This window comes from Taeniopygia guttata, chromosome 5 (assembly GCF_048771995.1).
Source record: "Taeniopygia guttata chromosome 5, bTaeGut7.mat, whole genome shotgun sequence".
NCBI classification, from domain to species: Eukaryota; Metazoa; Chordata; class Aves; order Passeriformes; family Estrildidae; genus Taeniopygia; species Taeniopygia guttata.
In genome coordinates this window covers 1,520,628-1,527,342 of record NC_133030.1, presented here as the reverse complement: position 1 = coordinate 1,527,342, position 6,715 = coordinate 1,520,628, and the positions used below count along the sequence as shown (strand labels likewise).

Below are 6,715 nucleotides of genomic sequence, written 5' to 3'. Positions count from 1 at the left end.
AGTTTCACAGATTTGTGTGAATTTCACATTTCACATATGGCAAATTTTGTGAATTGTCACAAATTTGTGTGAATTTTCACAGATTTCTTGAATTACCAAATTTCACAGGCGACGGTACTTCGTTAATTAACAAGCATCGAGTTGATTGACAGCTGCCTTAGCCAATCAGCTCTCTCCTGGTGCAGGCTGCAGGCATTTCATTGGTCCATATCCCGGAGGAGGCGTGTAGCTCAGACCAATGAGAGCGCAGGCCGGGCCGTTCAAATGCCTATAAAAGGCGGGGCGGGGCAGCCGCGCTGCTCTGCTCCTCAAGGCTCCGCCTGTGGCTGTGCGTGCTCCCTCCTCCCGTCCGCTCCATTCACGAGGCTCCCGCCTTGTGCAGCCCCCTTGCTGAGGGCGACCTTGGTGTGCGGGAGGCCCCGTGAGGAGCAGCAGGTGACAGCAGAGCCGTGTGTTGGTGATTGGCACCGGAACTGTGCCGCGCGGCACCCCCATGTGCCTGTGCCCTGCTTCGTGAGGCGCTTTCTTAACTCATCCTTCTGACGGCACCTCGCAGACCACACGCAGAATGTTCAAGAAAGATAATCTCCTGTGCAAGACAGCAGCATCCTGTTTGCAAAGCTTGCCTCCACTGGGATTTCGGCTGGCTTTGTGTAAAGTTCAGGTGAGAAACGAAGGGGTTTGGAGCCGGGCTGGGGAGGAGCAGGGCCAGCCAGGACCATGATGATGGTGGTGGTGGTCGGGGTGAGAAGGGAGCCAAGGTGCGGGTTACCCTGACCTGAAACACTGCGATTAAAGTTTATCGGGTGCACGAATTACACTGTTGGAGTTCATCTCAGCTTCATAGAGCTAGATCCCTCCCATGGGCTTCAGCAGCATTGTTGAATGCATTACAGCCTGGATATGTAATGGGAGCTGGACAAGGACATCCCCAGGTTCAGGCAGGCATCTCAAAGGCATAATTTCTCTTCGTTCTGTGTGTAGTAGTGTGTTTTCCCACACAGCTACACTATGTGTAGTGCTCACCGTTATAGATGCCCTGAGTAAAGAACTGAAGCTGTGTTTCTTTTTTCTAACCATAGATGCTGAGATTCCTCATACTTGCTTTAGGAGCTGCTGAAATTAAGGTTTTCTCTTTAGTTCTCAGGAAACCATTATTCCTCTATTAAAAGCTGCGATTTTCACAAAACAACATGATTTCATTAGCTAGAACTTGAAGAATAAGGTCAGATAATGTGACACTTGAAATAGAAGCTTGAGATATGACAAAGCCATGTTTAGTGCATTTCCCACCTGAATAGGGAATTGCTATGATGCATTCAGTTTAAAGAACACTCACATTTATTCCAAAAGTGCTTCAATGCAACCATTTCCTATTAGCTAAATAAAAGATTAGGTTAATGCTGCCACTAACTTTAAAATTTACTGAAATAATTATCATGGGGGGGGGGGGGGAAGGCCAAGATTTTGAGATTAATTGCTATGGAAATAATCAACCTTGGTAAAACTCTGCTTGGCATCATTTATTAATATTCACAGTAGATTTGACCAACCTGTGTTGTTTTATTAGTGAGTATGCATGAGTCTGTCTCCTTGGAAGCAAGGACAGGAGGAAGTTTTAGGGCCTGCACTGCATGGAAGGCAAAGGTTCAGAATTGGGATGTCAGCAAGTGGGTGCTGCTGGTCTTCAGCACTGTGGGGAGTTAATACTGGGACAGGGCTCCTGTGGGAATTGTGTCCTCCCTCCTTTGATATAAAACAATTGCCTGATGTAGGACACCCAGCATCAGTTTTTATCCTTCCAGTACTTCCAGCAGAAGCACATAAAAGGTGTCACTTCAAATAACATGAACACAGATTTGAACAAGGTACTTAGCTTTTCTTTCTAATATGGCCCAGCTCAGATTAGAAGATTTTTTTCCTGCTTTCTAATGGATGGCAGGCTTTGTGTCCAAAGCACAGAGTGTGCAGGGGTCAGAGGGGTTAAAATATATAATTATATAATTATGTAAAGTATAATTATGTTCTTCTAATTTTATTTTTGTTTTAGCTAAACTATGTCCTTTGTCCTAAAAGATTTTCAACAAGTCCTTTAACGAAAAGGATTCCACCACACACTTTTATTTTCAGAAAAGCAGAGAAATATGTTAGAATTGGTCAAGGATAAGCTATGCAAATAATAGTCAATATTACAGGTGGGAAAACAAAACAATTTGTGGTCTTACTTGTTGTTTTATTTCATAAATCTTGTTTCAGAAAGGATGTTTGATTCCATTTTCCCTTATTTCACTACCAAAACCCAAGCTTTTATTGCTTCTCCTACACCCATGCTGTTTACCAGCACTGCTGATGTATAATGTGATCTGCCATAGTCCTGCCATGTTTATAAACTGTTTTTAATTTATTGAGCTCTGTACTGGCTTGTCACCATGGGCTTCACTGGGTAGGCATGGCCCTGGTCCTTCCTTTTTGCTTGTTAATTAAACATGTCATACCACTGATCAACTTTTGATGGATTAAGATGTTTTCCTGTATTCTGAAAATGCACAAATAAATGTTTCTGTCAAGGTCTGGTATTTGGGTAAGGAACAATTCCTGGTTAGCAAGCATCTAGAGTAGAGTAGCATCTACTGGAAATAGAATGAAATTACAGCTCAGAAGTGAAAAGTACACTGAAACCTTGGTGATACAGAGGGGGCAGCTGCTCCCACTCCTCAGGCACAGCGTTTGCACGGCCTGTGGGACAGGGTGGTCAGCAGAATTCATCTGTGTAAGTGCACGTGGCTGGGCTGTGTGGCACGTTGCTCAGGTAGGTGTTCTCAGGGCTGTGAAATGGAGGAGAAGCCTGCAGGGGAGACCTCAGTGTCTGTCCCACCCCCTCCCACCAATGGGCAGGGACCTGTGTCCCAAAAGGGGACAGGTGCAGGGCAGAGATCTCTCTCCTGCCAGCTGGTGCCCACCTTGCTCTGTGGCAGACAGCTGGCACTCTCTCCTCTCCTGGGGCAAGGTTCTGCCTGAAGTTCTGACAAAGGAAAGGAGGTGGTGTTTTCCAGAGCTCAGAAGAAATCCTTTGGGTTTTAGCCTAGAATTTCTGTATGAGGCTTTCCCCCTGGAGCTGACATGCAGCTGGCATCTCTGTTAGCATTGCTCTGCACAGGTAGCTCAAACCACGCATCTGGAGCAAGAGAGGGAAGGTACTTCCACTAAGTGGGCTGCCATTGATTTTCATATGGTCATAGGTATTAGAGAGGAAAAAGACCTATTAAATCATCTAGTCAGTAAAATCACAGCAGAGCTACTCCCTGCTGGACACTTACTGGTGGATTGTCAACTCTAGTTCAGGAAACTGAGTTGTAGTGTTCAATAGACTGCATCCTGGATTTCCATTTAATATCAGTTTTCTTTGGTTTCTGCTTTTATATTAATGCGTTGATGGGCTTTTATTGATTGACTTTTCTTAGTGTAATGAGAACAAAATGCCACTTACCATGTAAGCAATTTAACTCAAACTAGCAAGCTATCAAGGCTAGCTTCTCCCAGGGGAAAGTCCTAATGGCTAGATTAGAGAGCTACATCCATGCAGAGGTGTTGATAAGAGAGATCATTCTTAACATGTTTTAATTTATTTCAAAACAACAGGAGATGGTTACACAGCTGAATATACCAGTCTTCAAAAGCAAAGCAAATCCCATGGAGCAAAGCAAACAGAGCCTTATGAACCTTCTGAAGTCTTCAGTGCTGAAGGTGGATCAGCTGGGTCTCTTTATCCCAAGGAGCAGGGATACACCTGCAGCTGCCTTGACTGCCTGTTCCTGGAGAAGCTTCCAGGCAGTGCTGCTCCATAACTTGTTCAGTGTATTTTCTGGAGCATCTGCTCATCACACACAGGGTAAGTATCCCTTGGTGCTTTCCCTGCCATTTCCTTGGGTTCCTGGGCCCCATATGATCACTAGGGTAAACACTTTAAAACTTCCTTTTCCACAAAACACAGCCTTTACTGACATGCCAGCTAAACTTTTCCTGGGGCTGTGAAGTTCCCTGATAAGATCCCACATAATATGCTGGGGAATTATGTGTGGCAGGCTCATTTCTCACCCATGAAATGAAATCAGTGGCTGTTTCACAATGTATAAAATAACAGGGAAGATATGCCAGTGGGTGGCAGGGAATGCTGCTGAGTCACTGGATATTAAGCAATGCAGAACAAAGCAAACAAGGATTACAGCCTCTTTAGGGATGCCATATCAAGGAACCATTTGGAAGCAAGCAGCAGCCCATGCCTGACACATGCAGGCACAGGCATCTGTTGCCACAGCCCTGCTCTGGCCAAGGCAGGGTAAGAACCTCAGAGCCAATCTGGCTAAATTATCTCACCAGGATCTTGTTACTTACCTGGGGCAGGCAACAGGAAAAGACTAGAAAACTTTGTTTTAAAGCAGAGCTAGAAATGTAGCTGCTTATTACAACAAATCCTGATTTTTAATGTTTTTTAGCTGGACTTTTTAAAATAAAGATACATCTTTTATTTAGCAAAATTAATATAGTCTGGTGGCCACCAATGTGGAAATTTTTATTTGTATTTTCTAAACCTGTTAATGGATACCTAGTTGCTGTATTGCAGCTCAAGTACTTAAACAAAATCTTTAGCACCTCTTCAGCTACATAATTTATTTTTTTATATTCACTTCCAGAAATGCTAACATATTCCAGCATGAACAGAGCGTGGCCTCAGATATCCTCATCAGGAAACATTAAAGGCTAAAGGTATGCAGTAATTTAGTTGTGCTAAGGGAACTTCTGGTGAAGCTGTTCACAAATTTATTGAAAAAAGAATGAAATGAATGAAAAGAAAAAGTGTGATATTGACCAAATTCGGAGTAGGCTTCTTAGAAATATGTTTACCAGTAAGTTGGTGGGTTCAAGCAGGAATATCTGGTTAAAATAAGAGGTATGAAAGAGATGGGAAATGCTGGAGCAGTTCCAGAATAGGCATATCCTCATGATTACTTTATTCACCTCGAAAGAGGTAGTTTAGGATGATAATTTGCAATTAGAAGTAAGTGGGGGCTACAGATAGTTTTATGACTTCTGTGACTGATTATATACTTGCCTCTTTCTTTGAATGGAACTGTTTAATTTTGCATTCACATGTCAATTTACATTCATGCAAAGACTGCAGATTACTGTTTTTACCGTAACAATGAAGAAAGAAACCTGTGGTTCTTGTAGTTGGTTTTGATCTGGGCTGAAACAAAAGCAAGCATTTAAACGGGTAGGGGCAAAACGCAAAAAGCCAATGGATGATAGAAAAATGTTAGAAAATGCACTAGCCCTGTAATCTGACCTCAGATGTGACATCTTTGGGTTTGACTCCCTGCTTTGTATAACATCTCCTAAAGAGCTCCCTATCTACAAAATTTATAGATATTCTGCAGTCTTTTTCTCATTCTAGTTTATAATTCAAAATTTTAATCCTGGTTTTATCTTGATGCAAGTGAAAATAAGCACTGAGGGTTTTTTTAATTTAAAATGGCTATCAGTTTTTCAACCAAGTCTGCTCCTTTGCATTCACTTCTAAACACATCAGGCTCTGTCTGGAGTGCCAGGTTTGGGATCTGGTTTTCCTGACTAAAATGGCACAAAGAGTTTGTCCTGTTACTACTTTATCTGTCCGCATTAATTTATGGATTGCATTTTTCTTGAGAAAAATATAGCATTCTATAGACTCAGAAGTTCACTGTCTTCCAGTGCATTGAGACAGACTTGGAACTTCCACAGTGGCTATTTCTTTAAGTACATTTTTTTTGTTTGAAGATAAAAAACACATTAAAATACTTCTGCTACAGCAATGCCTACCTTTGTAACTTCAGACACCACTGCAAAAATCAGGCAGTGCTGCAAAAAGGCAGCAGTGTGCTAAAATGTTACCTCAGAAAGGAAAAAGCAAGTGAGTATGTGTGCCTTTTTTTTTCCTGTATAATCTGTAGCCCTATTCTTCTTCCCTCCACTGTGGTCCTGAACAGGCATTCCACTTCTTCAACTAGAATTTGAACACTGTCTCCTGCTAACTTATATATTATCAATCTTCACAGATGACAACCTAGAAACCCAAACTTTGTTCTGGCTTGTTGTTTGTTTGTTTGTTTTGCTGTGGGTTTTTTTTCTGCAGGTATAAATCAGTGCAAATTGCTTGAGTGATAGGGTTTAAGTTGGAGAGTGCTATCAAGTAGACAGTGGCAGCACTACTTAAAAGTTGCTTTTTGGACTTTCTTATTCTTGTAATGTCATTGTCCAAGTCACTGGGTCTACAGGAAGCTTAAAGCAGCTGCTTTAACCTCTGAATCTTTAGTCTTTACTGAAGTCAGAATAATGACAGTTTAGTGGTATGTTTAAACATGTATTCTTATATATGTCCTTTGGAAAAGTCTTGGGATTGATGATGAAACGTAAACTTTAAGGCATTTAAAGATTTTTGAAGAGCTGAGATTTTAGTTGGAAATAAGCCTTACTAGAGTTAATTAAAATAATAATAATAAATGAGTAGGCTTTGATAAAGTTAGGAGTTAGTTAACTAATAACTGATTGCTTGTCAGCACAATGTTTGGTTAGCTGGGTTTATAATGAAGAATATAGAAACTGATAAATAGCTTTTAGGAACATAAGACAATTGTGGGCCTCCTCTGTTCTGAAACCAATTGAAGACAAGGAATGGGAG

General features: G+C 41.7%; 1 long non-coding RNA gene across 1 annotated transcript; it reads left to right on the top strand.

The window, feature by feature from the left end:
* The first annotated feature begins 306 nt into the window (after positions 1-306).
* Positions 307-5,094, top strand: LOC140684215 (uncharacterized). Its single transcript, XR_012056154.1, has 3 exons — positions 307-664; positions 3,640-3,889; positions 4,692-5,094. It is a non-coding gene; the product is annotated as an uncharacterized lncRNA (long non-coding RNA).
* Positions 5,095-6,715: the final 1,621 nt, after the last annotated feature.